This window comes from Zosterops lateralis (assembly GCF_965231275.1).
Source record: "Zosterops lateralis genome assembly, chromosome: 2".
NCBI lineage: Eukaryota > Metazoa > Chordata > Aves > Passeriformes > Zosteropidae > Zosterops > Zosterops lateralis.
In genome coordinates this window covers 101912247-101931530 of record NC_139763.1, presented here as the reverse complement: position 1 = coordinate 101931530, position 19284 = coordinate 101912247, and the positions used below count along the sequence as shown (strand labels likewise).

The window sequence follows — 19284 nt, the reverse complement described above, 5'->3', positions numbered from 1 at the left end:
CCATTTTACCCCAGCACCGTGCCACATGGATTCCTGTCCCACCTTCCTAAAAGACCTACAAAGTCAAAAAACGCCATCCCAGAAGTTATCAGTGTGACCAGCGGCAAAGGTCACCTCAAAAAAGGCTCCCTGAGGGATTTTCCCTTCAGTTTTCTTCCCCTAGGTACCCACCACTCACACCAGCAAACTTGCTTGCCCTGCACCACAAATCAAGAGTCTGCCTCTCAAACATGATATGCCAAGAAACAGGCCCAAAAGCAGGCTGCAAAATTTACCTTGGGAAGATGACAAATTTCTGGGCTGAGTTTCTCTCCCTTCCAATTCCTCAGCACACAGGTTATATTGGCAATGTTTCTCCCACAAATGAGAGAGTGTTTCAGACAAAACCCTTTCCTTCACAATTACATAATCCTGCCTAATTTATTGGAATTCTTGAGTTAGAAAACAGCAGGAATAATGAAGTCTGGATAGCCTGACTCCATCCTGCCTCATACACGGAGCTCTTATGTGATTCTGCTCAAGTAAAAAACTTTTCTTCCCCTCCCACTCTGTACGTAATTACTTAATGCTTCTTCCCCTCTCTTTTCTACAGCCCCAGCAGACTCGCTAAATCCACCTTTTCCTTTCCATCTATCGTGGCAATTCTGTCTGACAATCTGTAAGAAAACATGCTCAGCTGCTCTGGAGCACTGCTGAACACATTGATGACTGAAGCATAGCTATTTACAGTGGTAAAAAAGATTATAAAGTGAAGGGTGACATGAGTGGGTGCTTGCTGCAGAATAATTGGTGGGAAGCTTTGATGTTTCTTCAGTAAGGAGATTTTTGGTCTTTTGAGATTCCTGGACCCACCTGTGGTGGTTTTATATTCACTGAATTTTGTTCACCAACTGGGAGATAGGATTTTGGGAGAAAAAGGGAAAACAGGCCCCAATTTAAAAGCAAAACAGATTTTATTAACACACATTAAGATAAGAAAAATAAGAAAAGAAAAAAAAATTCCACAAATTAATTTCTAAATCAACCTTTTCTCCCACCACAAACTCTTCATTTCCTACAATGTAAAGAGGCAAAACTCAGAACTCCAGGTCAGTACCACTCATAAAATAGTCATTCATTCAGTCTTTGAGAGAGAGAAGTCTCTCCTGTTGTTTGGTGACTTTCCACAAGAGAAACTCTGCTTGTGGCTTCCAACTCACACAAAAGCAGCCTGCCCAGGAGATTCTGCAGTTGTGGAACCTCCCATATTTAAGCAGCCTTTCCTGTGATCACACACATGGGCCATAGACTTACAGATTGGGGTAGATCTTTTAAAAATTAGCAGTTTCAAAGTCAAAGGATTTTTCAACTCAGGGAACAGAGATGTCTTCTCACTTGTTCACTGGCAAAGAGCTTCTTCTCATCTCTCTCTGTTCAACCTCTCATGGGATCACAGGATCACAGTGGCTAATGCAATATTCCCTCAGTCCATCATAGATACCTTTGCTCAAAGAATCCACAAATCATCTCCCCAATTCATATTGTCCACGATTTAAAGGATTATTCTAGCATATTCATATTACAGTCTGTTACCACAAACCATAGGAAACTTTCAGCTTAGAACCAAGGCAACTTGTAATCTCTTCTACCTAAGAGGCCACTCTTCCTTTACTGACTTTGGGATCTCCATATTGTCCCCTTACATGTCTCCAATTTGGCCTTTTCTCTCATCTCTGAGAAGGGTTAGAGTTTAGGAAAGTCTCAATCTGTGTCAGGAAAGAGTTAAAGCTTGCCCCGGCCTGTGGTGGTCATGTAATCTCTGCCCTGGCAGCCACAAAGATTTCAAAGCTATGCTGGGGCAGGGTGATGGATGCTTTCTCCTCCACCCCTCCATTTGATGGTGTGAGCTGCTCACAGCTGCTCTTTGGGGCACAGCATGGGGTGGGGGGAGATCCCATTGTCCCCCCAGGCCAGGGGTGCTGGCAGCCAGGGGGCCGGGGCACAGCTCTGACATGGCCAGCCCCAATTCCTGATCCCCACCATGGCCCTCCTCGGCTGCCCACGATGTTTCCTGGTCGCCAGACGGGAGGAAGAGGAGGGCTTGAATCCAGCCTCAGCTTTATTATGGATATTACCAAAAGTGGCATTCCGTTTTCTGAAATGCCAATCCAAAAACTGGCCCCTAATAGGTCCTTGTCCTTTCCAAAGCAAAGTCCCAGGTCCTAGCAGGGCGATATTCCATTAAGCAAAAACCCAAACTGTGTTAACCTATGACACCACCCTAAACTGACAGCAGCATGTCTGCCTAAAAGAGGTCTACTGCAGTGCTATAGAAAGAACCAGCCACAAGAAGTTGGAAAGTGCTGAAAGCCATAGTAAGTTAGAAAAAATTGCTTAATCTTGAATACAGAATAACAGAGGGAATTACTGGGCTGCTCAAATGGGAGGACAGAATAATAAAAAAAACTACTGGAAATTATTTAATCTACAGAAAAGTCAGTAAAATTCACAGAAAGGAATAAGCCTGAAAAAAGAACAGCACCAGAAAACTCTAAGGAACAAATCTGAAATATGAAAGGCTTAATGAGACCATTTTGTGAAGATTTACCAAGATTTTGTCAAGAACCCTGGGCAGAATTCTGGCCACAACCCAGTAGGAAAAAAATTCCATGAGGAATATAGGAGAGTGGTACCTTCAAAGATAACAGCACTTTTACTCAAAACAAACCATGTGCCCTTAGAGGCTGCTTACACAGTACTGCCTAAGAGATGTAGTTATAGCCCTGCCATTACATGCCACTGCCATTCTGTTTGCAAAACTTTCTGTCTCTGTATAGCTGTGTACAGCAAGGTGCAGTAAAGGAAACACAGAAATGATCCTTAAAGCACTGACCACTCCAGCCTGGAAAGGAAGTGCAAGGGACAAGAGGTAAGATTATCTTGACCTCCATGTCCCTGAAAATTGTCATGAAAAACAAAACCTGAGATGTTCATAAATATTTCTCTTCCTCCTCCAAAACAGGTAGAATTCTTTTTCTTCCACAATGAGGTGCACACATCCCTGTCAACTACTTAGGGTGACATGTAGGGTGCAAGACTGCAAGAAATGGGAAACCAAAGGAAAAAGAACCAAAAGATTTCTGAACTACATGTCATATGTTGAGGACTTCCTATATCCAGAATGGTGCAGAAGACTCCAGATATTTGGGTATGCTCCTTTTAGCAAGGTAAGATTTTTTCTCATCTTACCCTTCTTTTTGTGACAATGCTTTAATACAGAGCGATTCTCCATAATGCAGTGTATAAATCTACCAAACACCTTTTGTTCTCCACATCTACTTCTTTTCATAGTGCTTAGCTAACAAAAGCCATCATTGAGCACATCTCAGGACTCCAAAGTCAGTACCTCCTGAGTCAGCCAGGTAAAACAAAGTATACCAATATGGACACAAGGTATTTGGGGAACTGCCTGAAAGACAGGCTTTCTTCTAAAGAGGTGTATTTCCCGAGTACCCCCACACCAGAGGTCAAAAGCATTATCTGGACTCACTAACCCAGGAAGGCTCAAGAGGAGAAAACAGGAATGTCATATACATGGGTGCTGCATGTTTTCTTAGTAAAGGACCAGCTATTACCTCAAGAAAGGACCTACTTCATCCTTGGGACAGAAAAAGGACATCTATACACCACTTAAAGTCTTTATGCCAGCATCATCAGTCTAGTGTTGAGATACCCTAAGAAAAACCCTCAGGTGGTGTGAATTATTTTGCAGAAATACATTCTCTTCATCATTTTTAGGCTCCTCTTTTATATAAAGAACACTTCGATTTTTTTTCTGATTTATTTTGCATCTCAAAATATTAATTGCCTCCTATGTTGTATTCTTCTGACTACTGAGATTCCTTTTATGCCCTGTAGTCGTGTACTTAAGTTTTCTTCCAATTACATGTTTTTTCATGACTGATGAGCTCCTGTACAGCTCTGTCAGGTAGGACAATAAATAGCAGAGCATGGCATGACTCAAGTTACGGAAACAGAAGAGCCTACTTGCCTATGCTAATGCCACAGTAGGAAAGGAATAGGGTTATTCAAGGCACTTGTCTCTATACTCAGTGAGTTTTGAATAAAGTTGGTTTCCACAAATGTCAAGACAGAACAAAGACATCATCGTTTTAAAGAATAAAAGCATTACTAAGAACCTTTACAGAAATTATTAACAAAACTGTATACCATGATTTGATAAAGATGACTGATACTGCAGAACCCATTTTAGTGCCCTTCCTTATATTTAAATATAAACACTAAATAAAACTTAGTGGTATTTCTGAAGAGCAGATACATTCCAAACCTTCAGGAATCTTGTATTTGTGAATGTTTTTTTCTCCCCAGCTACCTTCAGATTTTCACAAGCTGAAACTTTGTCTAAATTTCAAAACATATTAGGTTTTATAAATGCTGCCAAATGCACAATTTTTAACATACCAGCTATTAATATCCTATTCTGTTACTGGCAAGCTGCACAAGGAGTTGAACACCAGCTGTCAGAGTTCCTGCTCCTCCTCTCACAGCAGGCAGCAGACATGTTTTGCAGCAAGACCTGCAAAAGCAAATCTCCAACCAGTTTAAAATTTTGTGCCATCCCTCTGGCTGAAGAGATACTTAATGCACTTCACTATGCAAGGTGTATTTGGAAAATGGGCTCTGAAATGGCAACAACGTCCACTGAGAAGCAATTTGGATTAATGAATTCTTTAATACCCTATGTACTGATATCAGCAAATTGCTAAAGACACCAATCAAATGGAAAGATGGCATAAAGATAAAATGCTTAGGAATAATTCAGTAGAACTGGGACCAATAATCTGACTGTGCTTTGCATTATTATATGATGAAATGTTTCTCATGGGCAATTCTTGGTAATTAGAGTCGAGTATATGGTATTAAGAGTAAGGCTAGAGAGGCTGCTAATCACTGATGTCTAGAGGGTGTAATGAACAGACAGGTGGAAAGCATGGAAATACTTCAGACATTTAAGTTGTGGTCATCAAAATCCATTTCAAATGCTAACATTTTAGTGAGGAATATAACACATTTTAAACAAGGACATGTTTAGTTCAGCAAGATTTCAATTCTGTTCCCCTGCTTCTCCTTCCCAAACACCTTCATACAGCTCATTTTTAAATAAAAATTTGGATTCCTTCTACTTCAATAGTAATTTAATCCAGTTGTTCCTCAACTTCTCTCTCTTCTGACAAAGGACAGAAATTAGTACAAAATCCAGTTCAGGCAGTAAATGTTTCTGCAATACTATCTTGTGCAAAGGCTATCATGAGTGAACAAGTAACCCTATAAGCAGCATTTGAAATAAATAACTATAAGCAGCAGCTGAAGATCAACTTTGCAGAGATACTTTTTTTATTATTAACATCCTAAGCAATCATTTCCTGTAACACTGCATAGTCCTGATCAAACTTTCTCTGAAATTGTTACTACTCATGGGAGAAGGACTCTGCCATATTACCAATGACACAGGAAAACAAGAGACTGCTTTGAGACTTTGCGAAGTTTACAAGCTATCAAATTAACAATTATCTGACAAAACATAATTTTGTTCTATACAAAACAAAGCCTTTACCCATCTCGTAGGAAGGATGGCAGTGTGGTTTGGCAGCTCAGCCATCAGGCAGCCAGGATGGGACAGCTTGGGAGAAAAAGAGCCTATTTGTGCATGTAACTCAAGGAAGATAAAGCAGTTGCCACACAGACTGAATGCAGTGTCACAATCAGCATTCAGCCTGCAGCACTTTTTTAGAAATAACATACTAATTATTAGCAACAGAAAACTGATTAACAATGGTATTTCTTCATGTTAAGGACAGTTCTGAATGGCTACCATAAAAAACTTCACCTATTAAAGGTGATAAAGATGATGAAGGGACTGGAGCATCTTTCTTATGAAGAAAGACTGAGGGAGCTGGGATTGTTCAGCCTTGTGAGGAGATGACTGAGAAGGGACTTTATCAATGTTGCAGTTTTTGGAGACAGGCACATGACAGAACACACAGAGGTTCAAGTGACAACAGCCAAAGTTTATTGATGGGACCCCCCTTTTACAGGGGGTTCAAATTTCCCACGCTTACACCCCTGATTGGTCGGGGTTTTTAACACCACCCAGCTCACTGGGCAATTGGATGTCTGTATTTGTGATTGAATGGGATTGGCTGGGGTCCCCCCTTTGAGTTTGAATCCAATCTATTGTTATTGCACCCAGGGACTTGTTTACTTCTATTCTCTAACGAACCAGGCTGGTTTTGTTGGTGTCTGTTATGGCCAATTTCTCTGTGCAGCTGTAGCTGTCACACACTAATGTCTGTCAGTACCTGCAGGGAGTGGTCAGAGCATGGACCAGGCTCTGCTCAGTGGTGTCCAGCAACTGGACAAAAGGCAACAGGAAGGAACAGATGCACAGGAACATAAGGAAGAGCTTCTTTTCTGTGCAGTGACCAGGCACTAGAAGAGATCACCCAAAGAGGGTGCGGAGTCTCTCTCACTGGAGATATTCCAGAACCATCTCGATACAACCCTGTATAATGTGCTCTGGCATAATCATGCCTGAGCAGGGAGGATGCACTGTAGTCCCTTTTAACCTCAACAAGTCTGTGATTGTTTACATAGGATTTAATTATTCAAATAAGAAGTTTGTTTGGCCTGTCATGGTTAAAAAGTCTTTTTAAAATATACTGCCTAACCAAAGCTTCAGACCACAGTGGCCTAAACAGGTATTCAGGTACTTTATTGCAGCATAGTCCTTCTTGCTCAGAAAGAAATCTGAACCTGCCACGTCAGACAAGAGAGTCAAAAAAGTTAATGTTCCAGTTCAGCAAAACAAATACTTTCCTTCTAGCAGCACTTAAAAAAAGAAACCCTCTTCACCAAATGAAAGGCCAGATCAATGAGTTCTTCATCAGGTTTTCCCTAAAGGTGCTATTTTATCCCATTTCATCCTCACCTACAGCTGACACTCATGTGATAAATAGAAATCTTGAGAGAATAAGGAAATTCCATGGCAGAGAGACAGATGGGAAAAAAGGGTAGTTCTAGGCATCAGTACCATAATAAGGTATCATCTACCAAGACCCAATCTCTTGAGGAATTTTTGGGCATTCCACATCTCCTAGTGTGACACACAAGCCAAAACACAATGAAGACACTGTTCAGACTTTCTCTTGTGACATGCAGTTGACAACAAAAGGATTTTTGGCCAATGAGCAGTATCACAGACACCTTCCTTACAAGCCATATTGCTGAAGAGGGACAAACAGGAAGAGATGGCACCTCAAAGCACTTGGGAGCATCTGAAAGGCATTCTCCCAGTTCTCCAGCATCCTTAACTAAAGTAGCTGGCCACAATACAGTGCAGATTATGTCAGAGAACATTTCACTTCAGAGCTGTAGCTCTGATAACCTGCAAAAACCTGCTGTAAACAAGTTCTGGTTTAACAGACCAGATAACAATAACTGTACACAAGCAATAGCTCATATATAATCAAATGGCATAAACTTAACTCGAAATTACACCTTCCATCCTTATTAGAATATAAAAGTTAATCTTGAAACAGCTTGACATAAGAGACCTTTTGAGGGCAGTTACATTTGCGAAAAATTGACATAAAAACCTACAGCTGCCTATCATTTCAGAGAATTTCACAAAAAATAAAGGTGCATGAGAATTCAGTATTACCCCTTTACGACATATCAAATGACCTTGGGGTATCATTGTTATTTAATAAAGGAGAACAAATGAAGCAGTAAAAAAGTTCTAGATAAGCTACAGGAAAATGTTAGATTAAGATTCAATTAGACATTCATTCTAAAATCGTTGTTTCCCAGATTAACTGAGAACAAATTAACATACAAAGTGTTTCTTATTTACAGAATGGAGCACAAGGTCATGTGGAGGGGAATTTCACACTATAACAAGAATGAAGTTAGACAAGTTAGACCTTTTTTTTTTTCCAAAATCTGAAACATGAAAGGTTTATGACTTTAATTTTCTACACTAACAATACAACATCCACTGTGTTTTTACACATGCTATGTTTTCTATATTCAAAATCAACACAGTATTTCAGATTATAAAACCCAAGAGAAATAGAAAAAAAAACCAAAACACACTGGGTAGCCAAATATTTCATAGCTCACTGATGAGCCAGGGAGTTTGCATTTTCAATAAACTGTGAAATAAATTTCAAAAGCTTCCTTTTCAATCATAGGAAGCTGTGTCAGGAGAGGTTTAGGTTAGATACTGGGAAAAGGTTTTTCACCCAGAGGAGGGCTGGGTACTAGAACAGGCTCCCAGGGCAGTTGTCACAGCACCAAGGCTGACAGGGGTTTAGTCAATACTTTTGGGCATATGGTGGGATTGTTGCGGCTGTTTTGTGGGGCCACAAATTGGACTCAGTGATTCTGATGGGCCCCTTCCAACTCAGGACATTCTATGAATATAGGACAAGGTGCTCCTGTGCTAAGCAACACAAAATCTCCGTTGGGTGGATCCAGACAACTATAGTCACAGGAGCTCATCATGAATAGTTAGTAATCTTCTAACAGATTAAGAGCATTCACATGTGAAAGATAATGACAAAATAACAGATATGCAGAAATTATGCCCAAGGTTAAACTATTATAAAACGGAATAAAAACATATCACATATAACAACAACTCAATTAGGAACAGCTAAAACTAAAATAAAACCCAGCCTCCTTCAAAGCATGGAGGCTCAGACTTCCTAAGAAGAAGACACTGCTTATGTATTCACCTAAGTACTTTCTAGAAAAAGAAGTAAAAGCCAGTATTACTACACAGCCGACACTATTTTATGTTACCAAAATTAATTTTGATATCAAGTAGTTAAGATTCATTTTTCTCTTGACCTAGTTGCAATGACCTAATAGAAAAACAGGGTAATTTAAATATTTTATACATCAAGAACTCACTAACAAAGCCACTGGGAGTTAAAGATCAAATACCGTAATGCATAAAGTAAATAACTTCCAATAATCATGATCCTCATTCATTATCCCTAATACAGTTTTTTGCTGTCTTTCAGTACTTTAAACTGAACAATTAGGAAGCATTTTTAATGGCTGGGTTAAGTACATCAGCTTGGCTACAGAACTAACAACTATCAAAATACAATTCTTACCTCTCAATTCTGTGTTTTTTACATACATACAAACTCACTAGAAAACAACAATAGAAAGTCAGAAGGTTAAGAAAAAAAGATTACTACTAAACTTGTTTTTCTTTTCTGAAGCACACTCATGTTCTACTAAAACTGAAGAACTTTGTATTACTTTCAGTTTCACATATTTAACTGGAACAAATTCCCCTTTTAAGTTTCCGTAGTAATCATTAAGAAAGTTTCCATTCGATTCTGAACATACTGAAACACCCAAATATTTCTTCTCAACTTGAAGGTCAGTAAGAAACTTCAAAATGTCAAAATGAAGTTAAATCCAAAAATGCAGCTTATACATGCATTAATATAGATGCAATCACTCATCAGGAAAGACTATACTGCAATCAGTAAAACAGCAGTCCTTCAAACTAAATGTTTTAAAGCTATTGCGTTTATTTTATTAACAAGGAGGCTGTGGATATCATTAAGGTATGACCTCACATTGTCCAGCTGCAGACACAGCAGTATTCCTATGAAATCACAAGCTGGGATTCCAGGGCTGGCATGATCTATGTATAAGCAGATCAAATCTAGGAAGTTTAGAGCCAAACTGGCTATGGATAACTGCTCTGCAGGACCAGATTTTTCCATTCCATCATTTTGTGACTCCCCTACACAGGAATTTTTCCTCACTTTTAGCCCAATGAAGACAGAAGTGGAGAAGAGCAGCGTAGAGTTCCTTTCAAATAAACCAATGCAAGTTTTCTCATGGAGAATAAAGAAATAAATAAAAGGAAGCACAGGATTAAACAAAAACACCCTCCCATCAAATGCTTGCTTTGGTAAGCGAATGCATGTCCTCCCCTACGTACCACCACTGTTCTTTCTTTAGCTTCCTTAACAACAGGGATGTGTAACCTACAGAAACTTGTGACACTGCCTGTGCTAACAGGCAAAGGCTGGCAGGCAGATGATGGTGGTAGGAGGGAAATAAGAGCTCACTCTGGAGGGGACAGAAAACCTACCCATCAGCAGTTCCCCAGCTTCCTGAGGCCAAGTGGGTGGCACCTCAGGACATCCACTCCCCTCCCAATCACTTATTCCCTGCCTGACCTTCACACAGGTTTCCAGGCAAAGAAACCTCACACACAGTCAAAACAGTTCCTTAAAAAACAAACACTACTGTTCCACTTGTTTTGGCAGAAGACTTGGATAGAGGGATGAAAGCTGTAGTCTACTTGGCTTTCAGTTTTCAGTGCTGTTGACAAACCACGTGGCCAACTTTAAAGAGCTTCAAGTGAAATAAACTTTAAAAACCTAATCAATAAAAAAACCCCAACAAACAAAAACAATCCTGAAGAAGTTACAATGAAAAAAATGTTATCGAGTGTATGAATTGATGGAATTTGGAATGGATGGAATTCTGTTTAAAAAAAAACAACACCAAATACACCTGCATGAGGAAGTTCTTAGTTTTTACTCATCCCATGACAAGAGTATTAAAAATACAGATTGTGCATTCTCAACCTATATTTTCCATTGCAGAAGTTTTTTGCAAGAAACTAAATCCCAACATTTCAACACAAAATGTCTCCTGCTGCAAAGCCATTCTTAGCATCAACCACAAGTGTAAGCTTTCCTATAAAAGAGAGAGGAACCTAAAGGGAATTTCTGATTGCACGACAAAGATGCCTGTTCTTGTGACTAAGGGAGACTGGAAGTGTTGAAGGATGGTTGACATTCAAACGCCAGTTCAACTTGCAAAGATTTTGGATGTTTACACGAGCATTAATTCTTTCCCCAGGCACACTCGTGATATCTCTGCCCTTCCCAGAGAAATCCACAGGTAAAAAGAGAGAGTAGCCAGCTGCACCTTTCCCCTGTGTTGCAAAAATTTCTTTTGTCTCTCTTAAGTACTGGGTCGTTATTGTCTCCTACCAACACATATGGAGGAAATTCCCTGAGAGAAAGAAACAAAATAAAGAATCCTAAATCCCAAGGTATACCAGCACTCTGACAGCAAAAAATCTACTATATATACTGCTGGTTATATTGCACATATTGATTTTAAATTATTATTATTATCATTATCATTATTATTATTTTGAAATTATATATGTATTTTCAAATGTTTTTGCTACAGTTAGCAAATTATTAACTCTTTCAGTGTACTCCTTAAAAGCACATATTTCTTGGAAAGTAATTCTGATGTTTTGGTGACACTATTGTGCCATTAAAAAAATACAAGATCTAGAAACCATTAAGAAATTCAAAGTGATTGAGCCTAATGTCACCTCTAAATTACATGGGCAATATTAATATCAAATACTGTTGAAAACCATAAAAAACACAACACAGGCATACACAACTCAAGTGCACAATAACTGTCCAGCAGCTGTAGATGCCCTGGAAGTGTTGTGAAATTGTGTTTCACAAAGTGAGCAGTGATTCCGCTATTCTCAGACCCAAGGGGACTCTAGAAGCACTAACAGACACACACAATGATAAAAACAATGAACTGTGTGTGCCCAGTGTTCCCAAGGAATTCACCCATCTGCTCCTGCACAAAGTGACAGTTCAGTGAGAACACTGCCTTGCTCCAATGTCTATGTGGGACAGAGGATAGTGCATGCTCAGACAAGGAATGACATGTCACAGGCCCAATCCACTATTTCACTGCATTTCCAAAGTCTTGGAAATGCAGTCTCAACACCATGACTCATAACCAAGATCCTCCTTTCCACAGTCCCCATCACTGTTTTGGGGTTTTTTTCTCCTTTGGATTTCAGGGCTCAAAGCATTATTATTTCAAGTTTCCCTGATTTGTTGCCTTCTAAAGTTGGATTTAATGCTCAAGAAGAATCACAATGTCAGCACTTATAAAAGAGACCAATAGTGCTCTTTCATCCTGCCTACAAGATAATGGACTTGAAATAAAGACTAAGAAAATCTTCAACAACGTTAGAAGCTACAAATGGGATATAAATCATGTAGAAGAAAAAATATCTTAAGGTGAAGTCTTTGTTAGATGTTTGTTTAAAAAAATAATTAAATGCAACTATAAGGAAATATGGAATCAATTTTATCACTGGAAACATAAAACTAAAGACCATTTAAAACATTCCTCAGAAGCCACGCAAGGGGAAATGAATAACCATGTTTGTTATACAACACAATATCATCTTAGATAAGCTTTAAGTAGAGTATCTCTCAGCAGTCACGTCAAACAGAGCATCACAATCCTCCTCCAAGACAAATAAAGCAACATCACAAACAACACTGTCTACAACAGTCTATTTATAACACTTTGATAAGCTAAATGTTACTGTAGTTTGTTGAAAAATAAAACAGAAACTAATCTGAGGTCATTATAGCTTTCTTTACATTTGATGAAGTGCTGACAAGCACCCAAACACCTTAACACTCAGAACCAAGAGCAGTTTTTTGCTATAACAGAATGATATTTTCCCTTCATCTTAAATTCTTGTTATTGGCAGGCAGCTAAACTCCAACATGGCTTCTTGCTCACTCATTCCCTGCATCATCTCCCTCTCCATGGAATGAGGGAGAGAACTGGAGGGGGAAATAAGACATAAAGACACCCTAACAGGATAGAAATGGAAGTGAGGAGAAATACTACTACTACTATTACTATTACTACAAATAAAAAAATACTAGTAGAATTATTGCAGTATAATAGTAGTATATTGTACTACAAAAGAAGCTTGTACTGACCACCCATGACCAATGCCCAGACAGCTCCTGAGCAGAGTCCATGGCCAGCTTTGCCCCAGGTTTACATATTGAGTATTCCAGGATATGGCATGGAATATCCCTTTGGTTACTGGGGTCAGCTGCACGTGAAAAACAAGGTTCACTTTCTTAGAAGAATTTGTAAGTTTAATAAAAAATAAAAAAAAGAAGACAATTAGCAAATAGAAAAGCAAGAAGTTTTTCCAGCTGGGGTGCCTCACTAGAAAAGCACATCTACTCCTTCAAGTTCCTTGCTTTTAAGGATTAACCTTTTACATATGCGTTTTAGAACGTTCCTTGGAGTTCAGGTGTTCCCTTGGGTTTTTGGCCCCCTCTTTCTCCAAAACTCGTCCCATTGTACCAAATCAACATTTTAAAGTTTTCGCTGGCAGTCTGGTGGTCTTCTTCACGTTTTATTCTTCTGATACCAGGAGATCAATGAATTCGTTTTCTGCAGCTTTTGGCTCACTGTTATCTTGATCTATTAATTCAAGAACACAGAAAGACTCCCTCCCCTTATCTTCTGGTGAGGGTTTGATTCAGTTTGGTTAACTGGTTTGACTGGTTTTACAAAAAAGGTTTTACAACTCAAAAAGAAAGCATGCATTCATCACATTTCTAAGACTGGTAAAAAGAAAAAACAGTAAAACTTTCTACATTAAACATACAGCATTCATTTCAATACTTGCAAAAAGCCAACTTTATAATATGCATTTATAACATGCCTTTGCTGTTTCTGCCCAGCTCCTCACTGGTGGGGTGAGAAGCAGAAAACTCCTTCACTGATTGCAAATACTGCTCAGCAACAACGAAATCATCAGTGTGTTAACATTATTCTCACCCTAAATCCTAAACACATCACTGTGCTAGCTAATTCTGTCCCTGCTGAAACTAGAACAGAGCTCCTTTGCTATCATGCTGAAACAGACTGATCTCATCACTTCCAGGAATGATCACAAAGTCCTCATCTGCTTGCTCAGGTAGCACCAAGTGAGGTGGGAAATAAGATGACATAAGATGCATGGCAGAGCTGAAGAAGAGCTGGGAAGTGGACACAAAAAGCCCTGGCTTGGATAGCAAATGCTGACAGGAACAAGGGAACGTGGTAAGAAAAGGCAGATGTCAAGGCAAGAAGAGGATTACTCAGAAGGAAAGGAGAGGTGAAGAAACATCATTGTCTGGGAGACTTGAATGGAATGGTGACGGCCAAGACAGTAGCATCTAGTGAGCCAAAGAACAGAGCAAGGCTGGAAAATCTGGAGCAATGCCTCTGTAAGAAGAGCCAGACAGGGGCGGCACCCTCAGAGATACAGAAAGGCAGGAGAGAAACCGGTTAGAAGGGAAAGGAGTAACTAGTCTGATGGCAAGCACCCATAGATATGGCAGAGGAAGCCACATAAGCATGATAATGTCTGTCTCAGTTCAGAAAACATTTTAGCTCAAGTGGTCAAAAGTAGGTCAACACTGCACCACAAAAGAGCATAAGGTGTATGCAGAAGAGCATGCAGCAGTACTTCCCCAAGACTGTGCTTCACCAGAACTTCTACAGAAATAAGACTTCCTTTTAAGGGAAAATCCTTTGTTAGCAAGGGGTGCATTTTGGCAGAATGCCAGGCATCCAGATATCTGTAACCTTTTGCTTTTTATGTCTCTTATTATCTTTTTAAAACTTTAAAAATTTTAATAAAAAGTAAACCACATTTTTCACACCTTCCCAGAGGGCAACTTTCCCGGCTGCTTGCGGGACTGGTTGCAGAAACCCAGCTGCTGCTGCCCAGCCCCACTGTCTTCTGCTGCTGCCCCAAAATTTGTTGCAACACTTTAACTCAATATCAGGTATCCAAGGGGACACCCCAGGGCTCCTGCCAGGGCTGTGATGTTTCTTATACATTTTGTCACCCAGGTGTGCCCATCTCTGCCATTCCAGCCACTGCTCTGAGGCTCCTCCTACAGCCCACTTCACCGTCTGGAAGGGCACTGGGATTGGCTTGCTGACCTGAGTTTGTAAAGGAAGCCTCTTTTCTATCTCTCCTGCCAGCCCCCCTGCCATCCCCACATGGAGGGACAGCCAAGCTCATGTCACTGCGCCCCCTGCAGACACAGGGGAATCATCGCACCTGCCCCGCCCAGCCGGGAGCCACCAGCGCCCCTGCCGGCCGTGACCAGAACTGCACCAAAGGGGAAAGGGCTAGACCGCCTAAAGAAGGCTGTTACTGATTTTCTGTCCTTTGTTGTTGCTGCTGTTTGTTTGCTTTGTTACATATATATATATATATATGTAAGTAAAGAACTGCTATTCCTTCTCCCACATCTTTGCCTCAATGCCCTGTAATTTCAAAGTTTATAATAGTTTGGAGAGAAGGGGTTCATAGTCCAAGGGAGCTTCCCATCTTTCTTGGCAGACTGTCTTCCAAACTGTCTTTCAAACCAAGACACATCAACAAGTGCACACAGCACATCAACAATCCTGAAATCAACAACTTCACAAACTGCCAGAGTAATAAAACATGACAAGTTAATAAATACTTTCAAAGATGTTTTTGTTAAAACCAGAAACAGAAGACAGTTCTGACACTGTTTTACACCACAACAACAGACTCTGAGCTTCAGAAGGCTGAAATGACTCCTTTATTTTTGGGATGTGCCTCCCTTATATACTATTTTACACAGACCAATTTGATTGGTGACAAAAAGGCAAACTTCTTCAATCACATTGGTCAGACCAGAGGGACATCAAGAAGAAGTCCCTCCTAGGAAAAGGAATGAATAACACGGGTACAGTTTACAAAAACATGTCTCTTATTTACAGAAAATTCTCTGGGAGAAGAATTTCAGAAAACCAAAACTATCAGGCATGAAACCAGGGCTACACAGTTTTTCACTACATAACCAAACAGCAAAATGTACTTTTCGTATAACCTGATCTACTTCTTTATGAACAAATGACTCCAAGTAATCACATTCTGATTGACAAAGGCTGTATACATAATGAGATTCCAACACATCTGGATCTTCACCACACTGTGAATGCAGTGCTTAGCAGCATACATTAATAGGATAATGAGGCAGAGCCACTCCTGAACAGGCACTTCACACAGCACAGTTAATCTCCTGCAAGTCTCCCTTTGCCACACCTTGCCAGATCCTGTCTGCCATGCCCACATAATGATCCACAAACCCCCAGATAACTTCTCCTCTCTATCCAGGGTTCAGGATGTATTTCACCAACAGAAAATGAAATGTCATCTATTCAGAAACGCACAGTCACATATTTATCCAAGGTATTCAAAGAATCACATCTCTGGGACAAGGCTGCTTGCTCCCACAACCAGCAAGGAACATGGAGTGAATTACTTCATTTCACTGGCCATACTGCACAAATTCACCAGCTGCTTTTCCTCAGACAAGCAGTGAAGAGATGAGAAAGTGCAAACTAGAAATTATTATTGTCCATACTGCCCCAACACCGGCAGAAATCCTGTCCTCCTGCTGTGGCCACTGGCAGAGATCCCACCAACACTTACACAGCCAGGCTGGTGGCCCTGTTATATTCCTAAAAACTAGTTTCTGTAAAGCAAAGAAGAAATAATTGGTTTCTTGGCACTGTCTGCTGTAATCTTGCAATCTGTGCCACACAGCAAGTGGTGCAGGCATGAGGGGGGCACACCTCAGACCAGGAGAAGAGAGTTCTCCAGATCTTCACTCTTCCACCAGCACATCTCACTGCTCTTCATCTTTGCTTTGTGCTCAAACACATTTGTGGCTCATGTCAAGCACCACAGTCCTCACTCAAATGACAAAATTTAATTATTTAAGATTTAGATCCAATTAGATCATTTTTAGGGAATGTTTCTGTGATCAATGCAAAGACACATGGTTGACTCAAATAAGGGGCTTTCATTTTGCCTTGTTTAAACTAGTTTTTATATTTTAGTTGTATTCTCTTAAGAAAATATGAATCTGTATAATCTAGTAAATCTGATGGATGTTACTGAAGTATGCTGCTACAAGTAACAGCTGAAAGCACCACCCTCCACAAGTCTCAAAGAGAAAAAAGAAACTCCTGTAGCAGGCAAGGGCTGTAGTGAAATGGGCTCTACACGTTTGAAAGCCTTGGCTGAGGATTATGATACAAACAGACTCTGCAAAGATGCTCTAGCCTGAAAGCAACCAGATTTCTGTCACTCGCTGTTTCTCAACTGTGAAAAATAATGTCAAGATGGAAGAAATAACTGAGCTGACTCAAGATACTTTAAGTGATCCTCAGAGCAATGCAAAATTAAGACTCAACCTTGCAATCAGCTGCCCACTGACAAACTTTCTGTTGGTATCTTAATTCTTACCAGATGGATTTAACAGTGGTCTAGGGCAAGGGTCTATCTGCACTAAATTTACTGAGGAATGGGCACTGGCAATGCCCAACTTCTGGCAATGTCCCCTAACAGCTACCACACTAAGAACAGCTGAGGCACACACAGAGCTGACAGGCAAGATGCAACTTTTAGAAAAATTATCTTTAAATACTGAAGAAGTACTACAAGAAGAGAAAAAAAAAAATTAAAAGCTCTCTGGACTCCTTAGTTCTGTACAAAAACATGATTTAAGAAAAAGTATTCCAAGACAGATACAGTACATCACAAGCAGAGGGCTGGTTGATGCAGAAATTACGGATTATGGCCACTGTCACAATTTTTCCTCCAGAGGAAGTAATTATGTGGCCACCTACCTCCCCAGTAGACCCTTGGGAACAACAGTATCTAAGGTTTATTCTGGTCAGGGTCAAAAGATTAATATTCCTATACGAAAAGGATAACAAACACAATGTGTCAGATACAACTACATAAACCTCAATTACAACAAAATCAGAGAAAAAAAATAGCATATGTGGGGATTTTAAAATAAAAATTAAGGGCTATGGGCTAATGGGAATGAAGTGCTTAAGCATCTTTAAAATTTTTGCATCCAAACCTTGCTACCAAAGATAGCAACCATTCAACTTTCAATGATTTTTCTTTCAAAACTCCAATTCAGAGAAGGCACCTTAAAAGTCCAAGTCCAGTTCCTCACTCCTGCAGGGAACTGCATATAGTCCTGTCCATAAATTTATGGACTTCCTTCCACATAATTAGGTTTCTTACTCCTTTACCAGAAGACTGTTGGAGCTCCTTATGCTTGCAGATATTTCCTTATAATTTGCAGAATAAATATATTCATATCCAATTTATAGTCATTTGCTCTTTTAGCTTAAATTAGGTTGTAAGACCTCCAGGGCACTGACCAAAGCTGTGTACACACAGAGAGTCCTGAGCCTAAGAGTTCTCTTTTCTTAATTCAGAGCTTTGCTTGGGGTGACAATAAAACAAATAATTAGTTTTTACAGTTCCACTAGTTCTAGGTGAGACTGCAGCTCTGCCTCATCTCTATCAAATTGCTTATCTGGATTTACACATATATTAATACTACAAGTTGATGTTTCTATCCTCGCTATAAAAAACTAAAGAAAACACGGCAACAAATGGCTAAAACAGCATGTCCCTTTTAGCATTAAAGCTTGTCCTGGAATCAACCAACTCAACTCACGCAGAAGTCTGGAAAAACACAAAAACCAGCAGGTTCCTTCCCACAGTCAGAATCTGTAATTCCTAGAGTGCAGTAATGCAATCCCCATACCTCCAGCAGGTTGCTTCCAAATAGGGAAAGAGTTTCAGTTTACCTCTGACATACTAGGAAGTTTACCTAGATTCTTCCATACCCTCCTGACGACTGGCTCAGTGCCAAGAAAGAAACACCTATTGGATCTTGTCACAGTTCTTCAAACCCTGTATCCCTCTCTGTTGGCTGTTAGCCAGGTTATCCCTCCTGAAACATTTAGTACTTAAGAAAGAATACAAAAGAAAGTAAAGGGTTTTTGAGATGTCTCAGCAGGGTGTCCTGAGGTTTCTCAGGTGCCTATGCACAGCTTTATTACTAGTTTTCTGCAACGTTTTGTTTACTTTGTTACTTTTACTTTATTAAACCTTCTGATTTACAAAACATCTTCGAGGAGCAGTCTCGCTAATTATTACAGCCATTTTTCTGCAAGGCTGGACCCTCAGAGTGTGGAGTTAAATCCACAGCAGAGGCAGGTTTTTGTCCTCACCAAAAGTCCTGAATTTGGGTTCTCCTTGAGGATTTTTGCTCAGAATAAACTAGTCCTGCAGAACCTCAGTAGCATCAACAATGATACACTGCAGGTTTAGAAACACTTATTTTATATCTACACAAACAAACATCAGATCTAGACACTTTACCAAACAAAAACATTTCCCTGATATTTAGCACAGATTTTATATACCTGTTGTTTTAGCACTTTTGACCACACTGGTAGCAT

The 19284-nt window shown here is 39.9% G+C and overlaps 1 protein-coding gene across 4 annotated transcripts in view; it reads right to left on the bottom strand.

Moving 5' to 3' along the window:
* Nucleotides 1-19284, bottom strand: part of APP (amyloid beta precursor protein) — a 192377-nt gene that overhangs the window by 100457 nt on the left and 72636 nt on the right. The gene's annotated exons all lie outside the window — the stretch shown is intronic.